General features: G+C 46.0%; 1 long non-coding RNA gene across 1 annotated transcript; it reads right to left on the minus strand.

The window, feature by feature from the left end:
- Positions 1 to 263: 263 nt before the first annotated feature.
- LOC144578817 (uncharacterized) lies at positions 264 to 14196 on the minus strand. The gene is made up of 3 exons (XR_013525251.1): positions 14122 to 14196; positions 2318 to 3107; positions 264 to 732 (listed from the first exon to the last, which is right to left on the minus strand). It is a non-coding gene; the product is annotated as an uncharacterized LOC144578817 (long non-coding RNA).
- Positions 14197 to 22912: the final 8716 nt, after the last annotated feature.

The following is a 22912-nucleotide window of genomic DNA, read 5'->3' on the forward strand; positions in this document are numbered from 1 at the left end:
AGAGTGGAAACATTCTTCTTTCCAGGGCTGAGCCTCTGGTTTTGTGCAGCTAACATTAGGCCTGGCCTGAATAAAACAGGTAAGTCCTCATGGGTATTTATGTGTCTGCAACTCTAGTGTGGTATATCTACGTATTTTCCCCAAAATTAATGTGCAGACTTTTGGAGAGAATAATGATAAAATGAAAATAACAAGGAGAAATACAAGGAGCAAATCTGATGGCCTATTACTGCCTTTTAAAATTACTGACATTTCTAAAGCTGGTATAAAATGGAGTTTATTTAAATAAACCTAATCACATTGTAATATCTTAAGAAGAAACAGTTTTCTCTGTATCTTACTGCAATGTTAATTTGCATGAAAAAGCTCCGTGGTACAATGGCAAACAGGGCTAAGGATGTTTGCCGATGTCTCAATGGAAACATTGTGTATTGCGTTGTAAGTAAAACGTACACAATAAAAGCAGAATTTCACATGTCTGTAAACTATCCCCATATTCTTCTAAATTTCATGGGTTTTCAACTGAACTAGAAATCCACAGGAACCCTGTCACTTGTAAACCTGGAGCTTGCGCCTGTCTTCATCCTGTCTGGCTGGTGTTTCATCTCAGAGAGTGATGTGGCTTTAAGGCAGAGGGCTCTGAGCAGATGGGCTGGCTGAGATGCCCAAGGCCCTGTTTATTTGCCTTTGACCATGGAAAGTTATAACCCCTTTCTAAACCTATATCTTCACCTGTGAAATGAGAATAAAAAATTAGTACCTATTTCAAAGAGCACCTGTAAGAAAGAAATGAACTAATACACACAATGTGCTTATTTGCATTGAGCCTAAAACTGAGGAGAGTTGATAAATGACACGTATTTCTATTTTTCTTCTTATGAGAAACTTTCATTGGAGGCTGAGTGAGTTGACTCAAACCACATTATAGAGCACCTGCTTTGTGCAAGACGTGGGGGGGTTGGACCATCACAAGGACTTCAAAGGAACAGAGAAATGGTAGAGGAGCAGCCACGACACTTTAGGAGTGTGAAAAGCGCAGCACACACAACACATGCACCCGCAGCCTGTAAACACCCACACCCTCTCACACGTGAACACCAGAGCAGAGCTCTCAGCTCATCCACATTCCCTGTGCCCCCGCATCTCCCAACCTCCCTTGCAGTCAGGTCAGATGTTCCATCCAGTGGCCTGTGGGTGTCTGTGAGAAGGGTAACCCCCACACTGAGCAGGTGGGAGCCGGTGAGTTTCCTTTGTCTCTACTGCTTGGACCTGGGAGGTCATGGACCTTGGTCACATAGAGCAAGGTGAAGGAAGCTGCCTGGCCCAAATCAAATATTGTGTGAGAAATAAACTTTTGTGCATCGCAACTGTCATACAGGGGTTGGTTGTAAGAGCTAGTTGAGTGTCAGTTATTTTGAGATGTTCATCTATTACCTAAAAGGTCTCAGCTCTTGAATAAGGAAACAATATCCAAAAGCTGCCAGAGCAGACAGCTCAGATAGGGTTTCAATAAACGATGGGCCCATTAAGATGCACCGCTGCTGGAAAGACCATCCTGACAGTGAGCTCTTACTGCATCTGCCCTTACAGTGAGCTCTTACTGCAGCTTGTGTTTGGAGAAACCATCTTTTGCTTCCTACAGTGGCTTATGTCATGTTGGAGACCCTCAGAAACTGGATTTTTCCCTCATCGCCATCTGGCCCTCCTGATGATTGATCCTCATGCCCCCGCAATCCAGATGTCCAGAACATTGAATGTGGCTTCTTGGCAGGAGGTAGTGAGGGATGTGCAAAAGATTCAGATAAGTCCCAGCCACAGGCAGAGGCTGTGACAAGGCAGCAGGGGATGGGCAGGACTGTTGCCGGATTGTCTACACAAGCCCATTGGAAAATAGCAACTCGTAGGATTTAGGCTGTGAACCAGATCAAAGGGGGTCAAAGGCTCCTAATGGCGATTGAGAACAAGGAAAAGCCAAGAGGCTGGTGGTTACAACGTGGGCCAAGTGCAGGTCCACTCAGAACAGTAGCCAGCAGGTAGCCATGTCTGCTATGTGCTAAGTTTCTTCCTTTCTGATCTGTTTTGATCATCTCGATAACCTTACCGAGTAGGACTGATTACATGTTAATGATGAAAAAACACTGAGGTTCAAAGATGGTAAGCAATTTGCCCAAGAATTACAGAGTTATTAAATCTTGGAGCCAAAATTCAAGATGGAATTCCTCAGACTCGAAGGCACTTACACTTTTCACTTTAGCCTCCCAAGAAGGAAAAGATGTGAAACAAAATGGGTGGCTTAAGAAGCTGGCATGGCCATTACTTGTGTGACTTGGCAGGACATGGCGTTGGGACTTCTGGAGCAGGCCAGGAGGAAGAGGAAGCCGGAAAAAGGTGTGGCAGAAGCAGCAGGATCCAGGCCAGGGTCACTTTCCAAGGGGAAATCTATTCCGGTCATCTGGGCAATGGTAGCAGTTTCCAGTATGTGCAGGTGGACTAGGAGGCAATGTCATTCTTGTTCCACCTGATCTGTTTAGCACTTTGCTGATATGTAGGTCAGTCTCACCTCCTCAGAAGGGATCTGGGCAGGACTGCGCAAGACATCAGTCCTTCCACCTGGACCTCCAGGTAGGGGTCCAGGCCCTGAGTGTGGGCTGGATGCAAATCAAAACACAGAGATGGACATGTTACATTCTGACTAGGGACACCTGGCCAAGCTCAGCGGACTCTGACAGTGCAGAGACTGTGAGGGCATCAGGCTCGCCTTGGACTGCAGGATCCCCACGAGCAGCAGCAGGGACTGCTCGCCAGATGGCAGGGCTAAGCCTGCAGATTCTGGGGCTGCCGAATGCCTACAGCCTAGTGCTGTGGAGAAAGCAGCACCTGACACTGGTTCAGAGAAGACAACCTGCCACTCTCCAAGTTACATGCTGGATTTCACTCCACTTGGGGGTCTGATTCTGGATGGAATTTACGGCCATCAGAGGCAAGGACCAAGGGTCGCTAAGGCTGGGAGGTTGGTTGCAAGGTCAGCGATGTGGTTGTTGATGTGAATGAAGGTGAAGATGATGAACCACGTTCCTGACATCCAGCAGTTTATAGACAGCAGATGCCTAAATGGGTGGGGCGGGAGGTGAGGCCGCTGTCCCTCAGATACCTACCAGCTGTGACCAGAGTCCCCAGGACATGTCCCTCTCTTGGGAACCACAAGCTGATGACTCTTGGGCTCTGACCCATTTTGCATGGCTTGCACTGGATTAAAAGGTGAATTTAAATGTCCTGGGTGGGGCCTGTGTTTTCCAGGCCCACCAGTCCCATCTGATACCTAGACAGCTCTACTCAGGTGTGCTGCCTGCCTGGGCCGTGGGCATCTGGGAACTGTTATGGGAGCACCCCCAGCCTGGTTTAGTTGTTCCATGCAGAGGCGGTGGTCCAGCTTCAGACTCAGCCTCAGGACCCACAGTGCAGTGAGTGTGGCCCTTCCCCTTCCCCTTCCCTGACTCCCCTCTGCAAACTGTTTCCCCAGGAGAGGACCGGGAAATGCCACCAGTATCCACACCACCATCCTGTTCAATCTGGAAAGGCAGAGCAGAGAGGAAAACAGGAGAGTGTGTGGAGAAACAGTGGTGAGACAAAGACTGGAAGGGTCAGGGAAGACCAAGGAAAAGATAGGGCCTTCTCCTGGGAGTCCAATGTGATTCTCATATGTCTGGGAGCTCCCACACATGTATTTTCCAGGTCCTGAGATTTTAATCACAAATTTCTGCCGAACCAAGAGTGAGGTGGGTTGGTAGCACAGGCCTAAGAGTGATGGTTCACACACCATTCAAGGAGCTAGTAGAGGGGTGCCTTCGAGAGGGTGAGCTTCAGGATGAGGGAAATACACCAGAGCAGAACTGAGTGAGTTAGAAAGGGGGAGGTTGTTCTTCTTCCTGCCCAGCCTGCCAGGTCCCAGCTGCTAGCACATGAGCTACTGAGACTCAGGCGTGTGTCCAATCCACAGGAGGTGGGCTGTGAGTGTGAAACGCATGGCAGACACACACGAGCTCAACGGCCTGGCCTGAGGAGAAGAAAACAACCGATCCCATGAATAAGTTGTGTGTAGGTTACATGTTGAACTGATAATATTTTGGATGTATTAGGTTAAATAAATTATATTAAATGATTTTACTGTTTTTTTTTTTGCTCTTTTTTTTTAGTGCAGCTCCTAGAACATTTGAAACTACACTTGTGCATTGCATCACACTCTATTGGACAATACTAATCTAGGCTCTTCTTAAAGCTCCAGGAGCAAAATATATGAACACAGAAGAAAACATACATGTGCGCGCGCGTGCACACACACACACACACACACACACACACACACAGTAGAGTTTCGGGCAGCTCTAGCAGCAGGAAGCTAAGACTGCTCTAGAGAAATCTCTTGAAACCATGAATTAAAAAGCAATGCAGACCACCCCAGCCCTTGGGGAGTTCCTGCAAGTGCTCGGTTTCCACTGCACCAGGGAATTTGGCTCCTCTGTTCCTGCCCCTGCCTCCAGCCCAGTTCAGGCTGCTTCCACTTTCTAAACGCCACCACAGACTCAAGGTGTTAGACGTGCTGGGGGAAAACAAGCACTTACATTTTGGGAATAAGAAATCTTTTTCTCAGGCTTTGGGGTTAACGGTATGAGGATTTCTGCATTCCAGCTGCCACGCTGGGTCTCTGGCAGGCCAGCTGTTCTCTGCACTAATGGAAAACATAACACAGTAGTCATTTCAATGTGTAAAAAGTTCGGCAGAATTGTTGGAACTATCAGCATAAATCAGAAACGACTTTCTTTAGGGACTCGATTGCCACTTGATCTAGCATTTCCTGGCACCTTGCCTATCATAGAAAGAAGCCACGATTGCTTCCTACACAAAATGTTATCATGAAAACATCTCACCAGAAGCCCACAGAACGCTGACCAGCCTGCAAGTTTTTATAATCTATGGCTGGCCTTGGTATTGAGAATAAATTTGACAATGGGACCCATTGTTAAATGGACAATATATTCCTTGGAATAGCTTCCAAATGAAAATGGGGCTTACACAGCTTTTTGCATATCATTTCTTCCAGAAAAAGGAGAAAGGGACTCTTTTCAAATGAGAAAATTTAGCAAAATATTCATACTGTGAAATCTGAGAAATTATCATAAGCAAATCTCCACGCTGACATGTTCTGTTACTCTATGACCCGGGAAATGTGAATCGGCTGAGGGAAGGGCAGGGTGACAGCTGCATGATAGAAATGTCAGAGTTCCCTTAGCTTAGTTCCTTACACGTAAAGGAGGAAAGCTGTAGTTGGGAAGGACACAGGAAGGTCTAGACGACTCTCTCCAATGCGCGCAGCTTTTCTTGGCATGCACGACGGCGGGGAAATAGGCCGGGAGGGGAAGAGGGAGGCTGTAGGATTTGTAGGTAGAAATTCTGCCTTTCACAAAGCCAGGGAGGCACTAACCCCATCTGCCACTTGTCATGGGCTGTGAACCATGAACAGGCCAAGAACCTGAGTGACCGTCGCTGGTACCCAGCAGAGAACAAGGGCACTTCTGGGAAACTCCTGATGTCTTCCAAACTGACAAAGAACCCAGGGCAGAGATGCTCCATGCAGGCCTTCTCAGAATGGCTGGCTCCCCGGCTCCCCGGCTCCCCGGCCTGCTGAATCAGCACAGAGAATTCTGTAAGTCTAGCCCCATCTCTTCTTCCCTGCCCCTTCCCTTGGGTCGGAATAACTCAGACCGGGATCTCAACTACTGATTCTGGACAAACATTGCACTCCCTCTCTAATGACGAGCACAGAGAAGAAAAGCACCGGAAGAATGAGGAGATAACACAGTTCAAAAGGAGGAAGCACTCTGAGGAATCAGGGAAAATATTTTCCTATAAAATATAGTTTCTGCAAGAGATGGGAACATTTTGAGAACACTTCTGATTTGTGTTTCCAATAAACTTCAAATGAACATTTCTTCTATGAAATTTGAGTAGAGAACCATAAAGAAAAAACAAACAGGGTCGAGAAGGCTGTGAGGAGATTTAAAAAGCGTTCATTTCAGAAATGGAAATGGGAAGGGGAGAGCAAAATGGCCCTTTCAGTAAAAAGATTTTATAAGAGAGAAGTCAAATTTGACATCACAGAAGTCAGAGAAAGAGGATAAGAGATTATGAGAGAAAATATGGGAAAGTCATGGACTGAGATGATTTAATTTATAAATATTAGGCATTTCAGAAAAAGAACCATCGGAAGTGGAGCTCTCATTAAATAACTATTTGGTGGAAATTTTCCGGAGCTAAACACAGACTTGTTTTAGAAAATGTAGACAAAATTAATGAGGGGTTTTTATTGCCTAGACTTACCCTGATAATGTATTTCAATTTTAAGAATAAAAAACAAATTCAGTGAGGTTCAGGCAATAAAACTTGGTTCCTGCTTCTTTGTAACATGAAGACAGTGATCAACAGTTGTGGAACTGTGACCAGGAAAAGGATGCTGACCCACACGAGGTTTCCAGATAAAATGCATGATGCTCAGGCAATCTTGGGGGCATTCTTATACCAGAAGAGTTATTTCATGTTCATCTGAAATTTAAATTAAATTGTCCCATTTTGGCTTCTGTAGCTGCATTCTCCCATTTTGGCTCCTGTAGCTGCCATGTGGACATTGAGATCCCAGCACAGAAGAGCTGTGTTCTCTTGTGTACATGAGCTCAGAAGTTCAGACCCCACCTGACAGTCTGGACAGACAACACCCACAAAAAAATGCAAAGAAGAAACATCTTAATGAGTCATTTTTTAAGCCAATTGAGTAAGGAATCAAAATATCAAATTCAAAAATGGAGAATTCATGATATAAAATACTAATAAAAAATAACGTCTTTCCCCAAAACAAACATAAACTATAGAACAAAATTAATGTAATTGTCAATATGACATTAGAACACAATGAGAATGCCAGAAACAACTTCCAAAAGAGGACACATGGTTAAAAATGTTAATTAAGTAATAGTGATCTAGTCCAAATTACCTACTATATCACAAAAATTGGGAATTGAATGGTCAGAAGAAAGAAGTAAAAGTGAAGTATGTTACTCATATAACACAAAGATAGATACAGCTATATTGCCTTTTTTTTTTTTTCAGAAGCAGGGTCTTGCTCTGTTGCCCAAGCTAAAGAGCAGTGGTGCAACCACAGCTTATTGTAGCCTTGAACTCCTGGACTCAAGTGATCCTCCTGCCTCAGCCTCCTAAAGTGCTGGGATTGCAGGTGTGAGCCACTCTGCTGGGCCTATTTTGATAATGAAGATTAGAGAAAATAGATTCCAATGTATACTTATTAAATGCCGTTACTAATAGAATGAAAATAGTAGATATAATTTCTAAATCACAAGGGAAAAGTCAGGTTAAAAAAGTAACCTCAATACAAAAGGCCCATTAAGAGAACCATAAAACAAAATAGCAGAAATAAAACTTAGCATATAAATCATATTAATAAAATAATCAGCATGAACTCTTATTTTGAATCACAGAATCACATTTGGTTAAGAGTAAAATTTAAATACTATGTTAGTGTGTGCCCAGTTAATCCAAAAACATTAAAAATAAAGCAATGGGCAATGATATAGTGGATGAATCCTTTTTTTTTTGATGAGACTAATTATGCCACCAGCTGATTGTGCAGGTACAAGAATTTACTATATCAGCATAATTTTTTTCTGTTGTTCAGGGATAATAGTTTTTTTTTTTTAAAGAAAGAAAAAAGGAGTGAAGAAGAGGAAGAAAGAGGAAGAAAAAGAGGGAGAGAGAATGGGAATATTGCTTTATTCTAAAAATGGGTATTAATAGTGGCCGATCAATATTTTGTGTATTTAAAGTGGAGAATGTATATTTTGTGTATTTAAAGTGGAGAGCTCTGTAAATATTTATTAAGTTTACTTGTTCCAGATCTGAGTTCAAGTCCTGGATGTCCTTATTAATTTTCTGTCTCGTTGAGTCAAAATCTCTTTATGGGTCTTATGTATCTGAGTGTTAGGATCGTTAGCTCTTATTGTTGTATTGATCCTTTTACCACTATATCATTGTTGCTTTGAAATCTATTTTATCAGATGTGAGAATTGCTACTCCTGCTTTTTATTTATTTATTTATTTTTGCTCTCCATTTTGTTGGTAAATCTTTCTCCATCCCTTTGTTTTGAGTCTTTGTGTATCTTTGGCTGTGAAATGGGTCTGGATGTAGCATATCGTTAGGTTTTGGCTGTATCTTTTGATTGGGGGATTTAGTCGATTTAAATTTAGGGTGGATGAATCCAAACAAAAAGAGACAGCAGTGTGAATATGAACAGGAGACAAGGTGGAACTCAAGGCTAAAACAGTATTTTAAAAGAAAAAATGCACATGAAAGTATGACAATTTTGCACACTTCTATGGTGATAAAAAAGCATCAAATGTGATTAGCAAAAGTTCTGGCAATAAGAAAGAAAATGATGAAAGCACCAAAATTTATGTTGTGACAAATCACCTGGACAACAGCCAATAAGTGAGTAGAGGATTCAAACCATGTCACATATTTGTATTGTACAAATGGAGAATCTACTTTTCCAAATATACTTAGAATATTGATTACAAATTGATTATAAAAATCAACACATTTTCCAACCAGCAATTAAAATTTGCACTAGTGCCCAGTTTTTGGTTGTGTTGTAAAACACCCAGTGCTGTTGGGGAATTTGCACAATGATGGCTATTGTTATCATAAAATATTGGCGAAGAGCCGGCGATGCACATGTGCTCCTGCACCGTGCCACAGACAGGCAGCCCAGGGGAGGCCATTGCCACGCATTCAAGAGAAAAGAAAAGAAGCCAGGCTTTGGTCAGTCGTTAATACACCATCTCCTGGCTCCCAACCATTGGTTCATCATCCAGCTGGCAATTGTTGAGCCTCAGCCAATGGTGGAACCAAACTCTAGTGTCTCTGGATTAATTTCCATTTCCACCGGAAAGTGAGTGAGTTTCACTGACTCTCTCCATTTGAATTTGAGGCATGCGTGCTTCATGGCGGAATGAGAATGACTTGCCCTGGAAGGGTCGTGTTTTAGAAGGAGTCATCTTCATTGTGAAGTCTGAACTGTTCTGGAAATAATAAGCTTTGAAACCAAGGTAGGTAGTTTTCATTTTAAGAACATTTCAGGCCCACAGGGTAATTAACTGTTTATAAGGTGGTTCTTCACTGTACAGACTAACTCAAGGGATATTAAATACTGAACATGCTGCTGTGTGCAAATTAGGTTTTTCCATGACCTCTCTAGAATGTATTTATGTGTACCTCTGAGGAAAAATCATTGGCTTTCTTACTCGGGGTGTCAGCAGGGTATAAAATGAGACCACTAGTCTCTCCCCAGCAGAAGTGGCGTGCTTAAAGACAAAGCCACCTGCAAGGTTACCAGATTGTTTTTAATAAGTAGATAATGGAGAAAAAGCATGAAAATGTTTCCTTCAATATGTGACATGGCTTCATTCTAATCTGACTTGGCGGTGACTTTGTATTTTTAAGGAGCTGAACTCCTCGTCCATTTTCATCCAGTTTCGCCAGAATCTGACCAGGAATGATGTTGAAAAGCTCCTCGGCCATAAGGTCCCTGAAGTTGTCGGAGCCCCGCTTGTCCTGTCCTAGGTCACCCTGCCTGTCAGAGATGAAGTCCTGTTCACATACTCCCCGCCTGAGAAGCTTATACCTTGTTCCATACATACACAATCTTATCTTGAGCTCCTTTTAATTTCAACACTGACATCAGTTATTTACAGCTGCATGATTTCATTCCACATGGTGGTAATATTTTTTTCTCCAAATATGGACTCACTGGATGGTCATAAATAAAGCGATCTGGGCGTAGGAAATGGAGTATCCTTCCCCCTGGGGTTATTCCAGGGGAGGCAGGGAAGGAAGCAGAGCCCTGCTATTTCAGGAAAGCTGATGGCGCTTCGGCTCCGAGGCCGGCCTGGGGGGCCGGTAGCTCAGAGGCAGCTGCCCTCAATCTCACAACTTTAATGAAGGAGGGCTGCCAGATTTACATTGTTTAAACACTTAGCGAAATTAGCTATGAAAAGAAGGATGGGAGGAGCCCTGGTTAGTAGGGGAATTCAGGACTTCTGTCTTCACACACTTCATACCCCCCCTACCCCCCACCCCCCACCCCCCACCCCCCCCACCCCCCCCACCCCGCCCCGCCACAAAATGATTTTCCCAAGAGACGGCCAGGGGTAACTGGCAAGACATTATGTGCCTCTTTATAGGAAGGTAAAAGCAACAAGATTAAAAGCAACAAAAATGCCTGCTTTAGAGAGCTGTGTCTGATGGGGACTGGTCAAGGCTCCGGCGCTCTGAGCCCATGGGCTGGGCTGATTCTGAGCTGGCTCTGGATCAGCAGGATGAGGGCTGGCCTAGAATGGTGGGTCTGACATTTAAGGATGGGAACCCAGGGCCTCCAGTGCTGGGGATGGGAACCCAGGGCCTCCAGTGCTGGGAATGGAAACACTGGGATGGAGGTGGGAGCTTGCAGGCCCAGCCTTCTGAGGCTTTTTCAAATTATTCCTGGCCTACTAGATTTTTAGTTTAGCTCTATCTGATTAGAGCACAGTTATATCTAAGAAAGTTAAAGCTTGGCTGTTTGTCAAACTGGGGTGGTCTCTAGTGGATGGCCACAGAACTCTGTCATTGAACTATCTTCTTCAACATTTTAATCAATGGGTTGAATGACATGCGAGACATATTTACCTAACACTCCAGTAACTAATATGAAAGCGCATGTGAAATAGAAAACAAAATCATGAGTGGAAATAAATGTGAAAAAATGGTAAATTTGAGCTGAGATCAACAAGGTGAAGCTTGCAGGAGTAAATGGAAGATTCTAAAATTAGATTCTAGAAATTCATTTCATAAGCACAGTGTAGGAGAACCCCAGCTAGGCAGATGGGACACTTCAGAAAACCCTCTGTGGCCCTGGCTAAGTGAGGAATAATCAGTGACTCTCTTACCAGGGCTGCCAACAGGGGATAAAATGAGGAGAACACATGTCTCTCCTTGACAGGAGTGGCGTGCTTTAAGACAAAGTCACCGGCAAGGTTAGTAGATCGTTTTTAATAAGTAGATAATGGAGAAAAAGCATGAAAATGTTTCCTTCACTACATGGCGTGGGCTCCATTCTAATCTGACTCAGTGGTGACTCTGTAATTTTAAATTTAAGGAACTAAGCCCTGTGAGCCACAAAGAGCCAGAACTTGCTTTCTTAAAAAGCTCCAGTGGATCTGGATTACCTTGGAGCAGAGACGCCCCAGGCCATTGCTACAGCACTGCTAGCACCATGGCTTTCTGAAGTACCAGGTGAACACTGTTGAGTCTTCTTTAAGAAACAAGATTGATTCTTTCCCCTAAATGATGACATGAAGCATCTTTAATGAATGAGACTCCTCAAAATGACCTGAGGGAAGCTGAGCGGCATCTCACTCAGGTGGACAAAAGTTTCAGTCCTCCAGCCTAGAAACTCCCAAGGCTGAGGGGCGTGGCTGAGATGAAGAGGTGTTCTGGGCCCTACCTGACTTTCTGGGGTCCTCCAGGCCTACACTGGGCTCCCTGGGAAGCTTCCATCTGAGCAGATGTGCAGAGGTGAAGGTTCGTGCCCTGGAGGACCACTCTCATCCAGTGCTCACATCACTGGACTGAGGGGGCTGCATCAGCGCTGTTCCCTTCCCCATTCTGTGGGAACTCTAGGGGATTGGTGTCTACCTCTCTGGGGGGCCACAGATGGAGGAGGCTTTGGTAAAGCTGCATAGTTCACAGAAACAGTCACAGAGCCCCCAGTCTCTATTGTCTTCCTTAAACTGGTAGCAGAAGATTTTCCAGATGTCCTCTGCTCTGTGCAGGGCTTTGTGACAAACCTCTACCTGGGTTCCATTTCTGCCCCTCAGTGTAGGGTTTTTAAAGGTGTGCTGTTTCATCTCTGTGAGTCCTCTCACTCTGTGGCTGAGAGTTGGGGCCCCACCACTTTCCCACTCTGCAGAGAGGGGCCTGGACACAGGAGAACTCAGAACGGCCACATGCCTGGGCAATGTGGGGCTGGACATCAAACCCAGGTTCTGAGGTCCAGTCCATCATGTTTGGATACCATCCTCTATGTGGCAGGATTACTCACATCTCTTTTGGTGAAATTTCTTCATGCTTTGTGTATTTTCCAGTTTTCTACATAAAGACACTTTACATTAATAATAAAAAAGTTTGAAAACAGTGCTATACAGACATGAATTGAGCCTACTTAAGAGAGTAGACTGGTTTCACCTGTTGTCCATCTGGGAACCGGGAGCTTTATGTTCGTGGCAGCCACACACTGAGATGCTGTGGTTTTGGCTGGCTTGATCTCAGACTGTGATATTGCAGTATCTTCTCTAATCCTGCCCCTTTAATCCAAATACCACCTGTCTACTGGTCTCCTCCCTAAAACAAGCCAGCCCCAAACACTCAACGGTGTCTCTGACAACTGGATGAGGAGTTGGCTCCCTCCTTAGCCTCCTTTCACACTGGGAAGCTGCACTTTCTGTGCCTCCCTTATCTCTGAGCTCCAGGTGATCTGTTGAAGAGAAGTAGTTTGAAGAACCTGCGTAGCCAGGTCAGCCAACCAAGGGTCTTGGACTTGGGAGACCCATCAGGGGCAGGCCTAGAGCACAGCTATGTGATTCAAGCGATCAAAGAATTGCCCTTTTTATTTTTGGGAGGTGTGACCTTGTCTTTTGTTGTACTGCTATAATAAAATGTCTTCGGGTAATTTATAAAGAACAAAAATTTATTTTTTATAGTTCTGGAGACTGGGAAGTCCAAGAGAAAGTTGCTGGCATTGGTGTCTGCCTAGGGCTACTCTCTACTTCCAAAATGGTGCCCTGTTGCTGCATCTTCATGTGGAGGAAGGCGGAAAGGCAAGGCACTCTTCAATCTCAAGCCCTTTGGTTAGGGTAAGTGGTGTTAAAAGAAAAAAACTCAGACTAATTAAATTTAACAGAGTTTATTTGAGCAATGAAAAACAAAACAAAGCAAAATGAAACAAGAAAGATTCACAAATTAGGCAGCCCCCAAAAGTGAAACAGGCTCAGAAGACTCCAGGCAGCAACACGATCAGACAACATTCCTAGATGGAATACGGAAGTGAGTGAGGTACAGAGACAACTTAATTGGTTGCAGCTTAATTGGTTAATTAATTATGGCCCAACAGTTTACATCATTTGAATCAGCCAGCCTTCTGTGATTAACTGAAGCTCAGCTGCCCGAAACTGATGAAGCTCAGCCATTCACAAGAGTATATTTCTAAATTAATTAGTTTCATTTAGCATGAATGATTTCATATTGACTTGGTCTGTTGGGCCCAGTACAGAAGCTTAGTTCAAAGCAATGGCCTCCTACAAATTTTATTTAATAGTGCTAATCTCATTAATGAGGGTAGAGCCCTCATGACTTAATTACCTCCCAAAGGCCACATCTCTTAATGCTACTGCACTGGGAATTAAGTTTCAAAGATGAATTCTGGAGCAATACAAACATTCACACCATAGCAGGCCCTTTGTGAACTCTGTGCTCTCCTGGTGTCTCAGTCCGTTCAGGCTACTATAAAAGAATATCATAGCCTGGGTGGCTTATAAACAACAGGATGTATTTCTCACAGTTCTGGGGGCTGGGAAGTCTCAGATCAATGCACCAGCAGTTTTGTGTCTGCTAAGAGCCTGCTTCTAGGTTCATAGACAGCAGCATCTCCTGTGGCCTCACATGGGAGGAAAAGCATGAGAGCTCTCTGGGATCTCTCAGGGCACTAATCTCATCATGGGGTGCCACTGTCAAGATCTCATCTAAACCTGATTACTTCCCATAGATCCCATCTGCAAATACCATCACATGGGTGTTTGCATCACATGCAAATCCCATCTGCAAAAATCCATCAACATATAGATGCTTGGTGGGGGGGCAAACAGTCCATGGCACTGTCCTCTAGCCCCTGAGTCAGCACTCTCTGCTCTGGGCGTTTCTCCCCTAAGGTCCACATCACCTGGCACACTTTACCACCATGAGCCTGCCCTGTGTTTCCTGAGGATCTGCTACCTCCTTGGGTTGTCACTGACCCTACCTGTCATTCTCCTCTTTTGGCTGTTCCAGAACTCAGAGGTGCATTATTACCATGGGGCTATTGTTACATCTTCCTGGCTGGCCTCTCCTCTCTCCCACCTCCACCTGCTTCTCCCTCTGCTGGAACAATAACTTTACTGGGTGTGAATTTAATCACCCCAGCCCCACTTAGCATACTTGGCTGACTCCCAGCTGCCCAAGGTTGCAGCCCAGGTTCTGACCCTGGCCTTTGCCCGCCTTTCCTGCCTTGACCTCATCTCTCTGTCTGTGCTCACCCTCCCACCCCTCATTGCTTCCCCAGTGATGGTTCCTTCAAGCTGCTTACTTGATGCTCCAGTTCTTCCTTCTCCTTCCTCTTGGCCTGGAAAACCTCTCGCATCTTTCAAGGTCAGGATCAGAGGCTCAGCCTCAAAAGGCCACAGTGCTTCTGCCTCCTTTAAAATAATTCCTTTGTCTTGGGATTCTAAGGGTTTCTTGGCCATTTCTCTATAGAAACAAATCCTGGATTTGAGTTCCAATTCTGTCCCATATCTGCTGGTGACTCTGGGCAAGTCATGACAGGCCCTGGGCAATTTGGCCTGTCATAATCTCGGTGTCTTCATGCAGAAAGTCAGAATGGTAATGGTTTCCTCTGTTCTGTGGATGGAATTGTGTTCCCCCAATTTCTATGTGAAGTTCTTACCCCAGTGTGAAAGTATTTGGAGATGGGGCCTGTGGGGGAGTGATTAAGTTTAGGTGAAGACTTGAGGGTGGGTCCTCATGATGGGTTAGTTTCCTTATATGAAGAGACACCAGAGAGCTTGCTCGCTCTCTCTGGCATGTGAATACATAGCACATAGACAGCTGTCTACAAGCCGAGGAGAGGGGTCTCACCAGGAGCCAACCCTGCTGTAACCTTGATTTTAGACTTTCAGCCTCCAGAATCATGAGAAAACAAATCACCCTTGTTGAGGCCACCCAGTCTGTGGTATTTTGTTAAGGCAGCCTGAGCTGCTAAGACACCTGACAATCATCATGAGGTTTAAATATGATTCCATAGGCCGGGCGTGGTGGCTCCAGCCTGTAATCCCAGCACTTTGGGAGGCTGAGGTGGGTGGATCATGAGGTCAAGAGATCAAGAGCATCCTGGCCAACATGGTGAAACCCCATTTCTACTAAAAATACAAAAATTAGCCAGGTGTGGTGGCAGCACCTGCATTCTGAAGCAGACACATTCAAACTGTAGTCATTTTTGCAGCTGGGGTTGGTTTGGGCAGAGGGTGTGGGGATCTGTCCCAGCTACTTGGGAAGCTGAGGCATGAGAATTGCTTAAACCTGGGAGGTGGAGGTTGCACTGAGCCAGGATTGTACCACTGCACTCCAGCCTGGCAACAGAGCGAGACTCCGTCAAAAAAAAAAAAAGTAAATGAATATGATTCCCTAAGCTGTATTCTGTGGGACAACCTGGCAATCCGCAGTCCACACACCAATGGAACTGGCACATACTGGGGGTCTCAAGTTATTACTGTTGTTGTTCTGATGGTCATTTCAGGCAATTGCATGCATCTATCTCTCTCCTGTCTTGCTAGCTCTTTGAAGATAGGACCTAGTCTTACCCACTTTTCTATAACCCAGAACTAGTCTAGAGTTTGATCCATAATAGTTGCCTAGTGAGTATCTGCTACATGAATAAATAAGCTTTTATATATATATATATATATATATATTTTTTTTTTTTTTTTGAGACAGAGTCTCGCTTTGTCACCAGGTGCCAGGCTGGAGTGCAGTGGCATGATCTTGGCTCACTGCAACCCTCGCCTCCCGGGTTCAAGCAATTTTCCTGCCTCAGCTTCTGGAGTAGCTGGGACTACAGGTGCGTGTCACCATGCTCAGCTGATTTTTGTATATTTTAGTAGAGACAGGGTTTCACCATGTTGGCCAGGATGGTCTCAATTTCTTGACCTCGTGATCCGCCCACCTCTGCCTCCCAAAGTGCTGGGATTACAGGCGTGAGCCACTGTGCCCATCCTAAGCTTATATTTTAATATAAAATGCTGTTCATTACAGAAAGACCATCAATGTAATGAAGTAGCTTAGAGGTAATAAAAATAATGAGCAATAATTAATTATATCCTTTGAGCCACTTTTTATGTAGCTTCCTGAATTCTCACAGGAAGTCTTAGATGAAGACACTGCTAACTCCACTTTCAGAGAGAAACACTGAGGCTCAGAGCTAAACTAACTTGCCTCAAAGCCTATGTCCTGGTCTTGACCCTCAGATCAAGTCTTGACCCACCAAAGCCTGTCCTCTTCTCCCCAGCTTCCTGGGCATTGGGGCAGATCCACAGTGACAGATGTGTTGGTGGGAACAGCCCCCATTCCAAGCCACTTCCTAATCTGAAGGTAGCACCCTGCTAGTCCTCATGTGGGAGCCCTGGAGAAGCAGGGTTCCTTAACCCAGATTTGTATCAATAGCCTCACATCTGGTATGCACATCCAGGCGAAGTGTGGCTGAATGGGGAGCATCTGTTCTGGAGACGGCCACCCTCATGGGCTCCTCTGCTTTCTGTCCCTTTGGGCACTGATTTATGGCACCCGGTAGGGAAGGGTCTGAGCTTGAGCCTTGACAGTCGTCATCATCACCATCCTCGTTCCAGTGCAGTGAAGAACATTCTGAAGGTAGAGATGAAGGTCTTCTCTCTGAGTGAAGCTCCTTGCATGATTCAGGGGTCTTACTCTTGAAGGAACCAATCATTTTGACTTAAATGTATGCACTCTAACTTATTTGTGGTGATCTCTCCTGGAAATACATGGAAAAATGAAAAATAGGCTAATTGGGAAGATTTCTTAAATACCAGTTTGTATGGTTGTGTTAACTTGAATGATTAAATACAGAATTATTTTAAGTTACACATTGTACGTTTCTGTTTTCCTCATTAATATCAATTGGTTCATTGATTTCTGCTTGCTCTGAAGCCACAGAGTTCAACAGAACTGCCTGTGTATTTGCTGCATCTACTAAATGCCATGGTCTTACTGAATGTATTTCTTAATATCCTTTTTGTGTATGTCATTTTGTTAAGTTCTATGAACCAGAACTGAAAAAAAATTAAAATTTCATCTATTTACAAAACATTTTTTTGATGTTTTGGTAACAAAAAAATTTTGCACTTAGAGCTCCCACTTCAGATGCTATTCTTTCAATTTTTATACAAAGCTTTTTATCCATCCCACCTGCCTTTAGGGGACACATAGCCTATAGATACATTTGCTAAGGCGGCAGGCATGCAACTACTCAATGCTGCTGGTACAGGCAACGTACAAAGGAGTAAGCATGTCCCAGCAAAACTTAATTTACACATCAAGCAGTAAACACATGGGACCTCAGGCCAGAGTTTGCCAACCCCTGTTCCACAGAGTCAAATATCTCAGTTCAAGCCCTGCCTCTATCACTAACCAGTTTTGTGGGTGGGCGCCAATGTGAGCCCCGGTTTCTGCATCTGTAAAATGGGCATTACAGCCCCCTAATCACCTCAGAAGGAGCTCACTTCCTAATACTAGCACATTGGCAGCACCTGCATTCTGAAGCAGACACATTCAAACTGTAGTCATTTCTGCAGCTGGGGCTGGTCTGCAGAGAGAGGTAGGGATCTGAGCCTGAGTCCCACAGGTGTGTGCACCAGGGAAGGGCCTGGAATGTGGAACAGGATATTACCCTCTCATATCCCAGAGAGATGCCAGACTCCCCTCACAGAAGCAGTGAGTTAAAAAGGCGAACAGAGATTACGAAGATTCAGAAAACACTGGCAAGGGGTTGCATCTCCCCTCCCTCATCATGTCCGTGTCTTCCTCAAGCCAGGGATGGACCTTCTAGTAGATTAATCAGCAGTCCTGACTCTGAGTCTTCTGTGGTCTATGGTTCTGAAGGCAGGTCTGCACCTGGCTGCCTCAGCAATGGCCTGGAGTTCTAGATGTTGTCAGGATAAAGGGCATGAGTGTGCCACAGGAGCCTAGCCTGGAGACACCAGGCTTCAAGGGACTTTGTCCAGGAGGCAAAGGGCAAGAGCAGGGGTACCCCAGCAGAGGGTGTCTATGTCGGTGGCTGCCAAAGCCTGAGGTGGTCCAGGGCAAGAGAGAGGGTCCCCGTAGTCAGGATCCCACGGACAGAAGCATTGTAGAGAGCAGGACCCAACAAGGGAGACCTCAGTGGCCCTCACTCTTCCTCCCTTCCTCCCCAAACACAGAGGAGTGAAGACCTAGCAAGCAGAGGAGGGGAGGGAGCAGAAGAACCCGTGAGGCACTCTCAGGACAGGCCTCAGCCAGGGACGTTCTCAGTGGTGGCTGTGGGAGGTGATGGGCGCTTCACGCCCAGAAGGGGGCTGTGTTAGTAGGAGAAGGGATCAGAGAACTTCCTCATGACCTGAGAGGGCCTGACAGGCACTGAGACTTCCTCCAGGGGCCGCCAGGAAGTGGCAGGCGGGGAGACTGTCTGGGAGGTGACCCCAGCCCTTTGTGAGGGCACTGATGTGAGTGGACCCTCCCCATCCAGCTGGTTGTGGTGAGGAGGCAGGGGCTGCAAAGACTCGAGGCGGGGGCTCAGGGTGCAGATGGAGGCTGGGCACGGTAGGGGCTATGATGGCATGGGAGGGGGCTAAGGGCTGAACTGGGTCCCCTGCTCCCCACAATTCCTACGTTGAAGCCCTAGCCCCCAGCATCTCAGAATTTGGCTGTATTTGGAGACAGGGCCTTAGATTAGATAATTAAGCTAAAATGAAGCTATTAGGGTTGGCCCTGATCCAATCTACATTGTCCACATAAGAAGAGGAGATGAAGACATGAATGCACACTGGGGTGAGGCCACGTGAAGACGCAGGGGAACACAGGCATCCGTAAGCCCGGGAGAGAGGCTGCAGAGAAACCAGCCTGGCCACACCTCCACCTCAGACTTCCGGCCTCCAGACTGTGAGGAAACCGTTTCTGCTGTTCAAGCCGCCCAGTCTGCAACACTCCTCATGGCAGCCTGAGCGCATGAATTCAGGAGGGCTGGAAAACCACTTCCCTCCCAGCCTTTCCTAGCCCCACCAAACTGCTGCTTCCTTCTCCCCTGTCTCCCTGACTTCCAGGATGGAGACTCAGTTGCCAGTTCCTGCCCCTCTTTGTTGAACCCTCCTTCCCCATCTCATTTCACCAACTGCTATGCATTCCTGCCAATCCTGGATCTTAAATATCACTGGGAATAGAATGACCCCATAATTTACTATCAAATAGGGACACTTTAGAAGTGAAAGTAATTGCGAATTATGTAGGACCACAAGCATACAGCAGACCGGCCCTGGCAATGGCGTGGCAAAGATGGTCCTGAAGAACACCCCCTCTCTTCTTTCTTACCCCCATAGCTTATTTCAGGTCCTCTTCTTTCACCCCCTGAATGACTGACAAGCCTTTCACTTCTCTCGCTGCCTTTGCATTCAGTAACATCTTTCAGTGGATACTTGCTAAAATGCAAATCCAATCACGTTACTGCTTAGCCAATGCAATAACCACCACCACAAAATCAAGAAGTGGAAGACACACACAAACTTAATGTCAGAGTTTCTCTATTGCCTTTCAGCGCGAGGAGAGCCAAGTCCTTTACCAATGCACCCAGTTCCTCCCCGGCCTGTCTCTTCCGACCCATCCTAAGGGACTAAGCTTCATGGCTCCATGTTTCAGGGCTGCCTCTTGTTTCTCTGAACATCGATGCTGTTTGCTTAGGACACTGTCTCATTCCTTACCTGCCACCTTATGCTCAAGATTCACTGGGGAGTATGTGTGAAAGATTATCAGCCAGAAGGTTATTTTCTGGTGCCAGCAAACAGCAGAGGACAGTTAGGGGAGTGAGGACTGTGATCATGAAGATAAGTCAGGTCCAAGTGCTATGTGAGTAAGGAGAAGAGGCCTCATCCAGACTGAACCTAAAGGAGGTTCAATGTGGATACAGCACAACATTTCCAGCTCCCAAGAAGTCCCCTACCTTCCCCTCCCAGGCATTAATCCCCCATGGGGATCCACTGACTGCTGATGCCATCCATCTGGCTTGTGCACTTTTGAACTTGCATAATTGAAATTGCATAGTCTTTAGTCTTTTTACTTGTCTCCTGTCCCCAGTAGACACTGAGGGCAGAGATTGGGTCTTTTGTCTCCTTGTCTTCAGTAGAAGTTCAATAAATGGTGCTGACTAATGAATGAAAGAAGGGGTGGGCACGGCTTCCTGGGGGCCTGGAAGCCTGGGGATGAGCAAGGATCCTGGCCGTTGGCTGCTCTGTTCTCACGCAGGCATTGAGAAAGTGCATTGACCGTGGGTCTTTAAACGGACCCTTGACTCGGGAAACTTTGGGACTGTGTCCAGATGACTTTTGTTTTAGTTTGAGGACACTGTGAGTTCGCAATGCGACGTTCATGTTGGGCTCTGTCTTCCCAAGTGTGAAATGGAATATGATCTGTCTGTGTCAGATCAGGGAGGGTACACTGCAGCTCTCCAGAAAAGACGGATTATCAACAGCAAGTACAAAGACTTCTTACAGACCTTGCAAAGTGATTCTTGACCAGGGCCTGGGTTTCACAGCCTGTGGTGAGACATTCTTCTGCTCTCAGAGAGCAGAGCAGGTGAAACACAGCTGACGGCCATTGTCACTGGTCCAAATAAATGCAGAAGCCTTTTTCCACCCAGGGGGGGATTTTTGTGTGCAGGCTATTGGTTTCGTCCTCAGGGAGAAATACTGCAGCTGCCCCGAGTCCCTCCTGCTGCTCCTGCTGAAGCTCCTCCAGCCTCCAGGAAAGCTGTGCTGCTTTCCTGGTCCTTGGCACTTGGGGTTTGCTTTTCAGGTGTGCTCGCCTTAAGAATTAAATTGCAAGTGACCTGAGGCTGGTCCATGTCAGATTCTTCATTTCCAAATGTCAGTCTGTCCCGCCTCTCTCCCATTGGGCTTTCTCTCCGTTAGGTGCTCAGGGAATACTTGAATAAAATGTTTTCTTAGGGAGAAGAATTGGAATCAGAGAGGCCCAGCACAGAGAATGGGGTCTGAGCCCTGGCAGGCAGAGGCATGTAGATTCATAACAGGATTTGGTGACATCACACTTTAGCACAGAGAATGGGGTCTGAGCCCTGGCAGGCAGAGGCATGTAGATTCATAACAGGATTTGGTGACATCACACTTTAGCACAGAGAATGGGGTCTGAGCCCTGGCAGGCAGAGGCATGTAGATTCATAACAGGATTTGGTGACATCACACTTTAGCTCTTTTGGCAACTGTCCCTCAGGCTGGATTTGCTGATGGGCAGCTTTAGGGAATGCACATCTTTGGTCCCTGAGATGGTGGTCTCTGCACACTAAGGCAGGCTGTCAGGGAAGATGAGCTTTGACAAAGGTAGTCTCAGCCAGCTCGGGCTGCTGTTAACCAATGACCACAGACAGATGGCTGTCTTCTAGCAGTGACCTCACATGGTGGAAAGAGAGAGGGATCCACTCTCATGATTTCTTCACCTCCCAAAGGCCCTACTGCCCAGCACCATCACACTGGGGGTTAGGATTTTAACACGAGACTTTGGTGTGCTTGGGGGGGCACAAGTGTTCAGTGCATAATGAGGCTTTTATTACTGAAGCTGGCCTTGCACTGATACAGTGGGTCCTCCTGCTGCTCCGAGGACTCAGCACCAGGAAGCACAGTTTTCACAGATGCAAAATGGGATATAGATCTATGCTTTGCACCCCTGCAGCTGGGGCACATCGTGCACTTGCTGGTTTCCCTCTTTATCTTCTTCCTCATCCTAGATGGCCTTTTGCCTCAGGGAGGGCTTCTGATCATACCAATACCCTGAGAAACTATTCTTTCACCTAAACCAGAAATTTGGAGGGGGCTTGGGTACTGGATATTGACTGCAGTTGTTCCAAATGTTTTCTTTGTAATTTGTATAATGGTATTGGGTTCTGGCCAAACCGAACCAACTTCAGTAGTCAGTGGGCCACATGTCAATGACCAGAATGACGCTCTCATGGAAATGCTGTCCTGGCTTAGGCCAGAGCACGTGGGAGTACTTCACATTCCAAATCAAACTCCTGCCGCTGTCTCTTTTGCTGCCTTTCTGAGGGGATCAGAAATCCAACCTTTTCAAATAGATATTGGTGGACCTGACCATCAGAAATTTCAGTGCTGAGTACTTGAAAAACGTGTCTATATATATCTGCTGTTTGTGCCACTCTTAGAGTAGTCAAAGGCAACCAAAAAATAAAAGGCATGCACTTGACCTCTGATGCCGAGAACAGACAGCATGGGTGGCCCGGCACTCCCTGCTCTTCTTACCCCCACCAGAGTGTGGAGGGGGTTGGGAAGCGGGTAGAGTCAGCTGCTGCAAAGAGGGCACAGGACCTGCTAGGAGGCATGAACTCTTCCCTCCACTGGGGCACAGAGACCTCAGGGGTATTTTGGACCAGATGAATCCTGAAAATAATCCAATTTTTTGATAGATGAGGTATCCATTATTTTCTGCTTGTCTGCAGTGTTACAATGCAATTCCTAAAGCCCTAAAATGGAGGAAGATTAAAAAAGCCTGTTGTGGACACCCTGTGGGGAAGTCACTCATAAGTCACTGAAATAGGAGGTTGGAGTGGACCGTGGCCAGGACTGAAGAAGGCAGGTAGGAGGTGCGGACCCTTAGGACACCCTCCTTGTCCCTGCCCTGTGGAGGTGTGCTGTGGTGCTCCCCAGAGGAACAGCTCTCCTGCAC

The sequence above is a fragment of the Callithrix jacchus genome, chromosome 12, assembly GCF_049354715.1.
Source record: "Callithrix jacchus isolate 240 chromosome 12, calJac240_pri, whole genome shotgun sequence".
Lineage (NCBI taxonomy): Eukaryota > Metazoa > Chordata > Mammalia > Primates > Cebidae > Callithrix > Callithrix jacchus.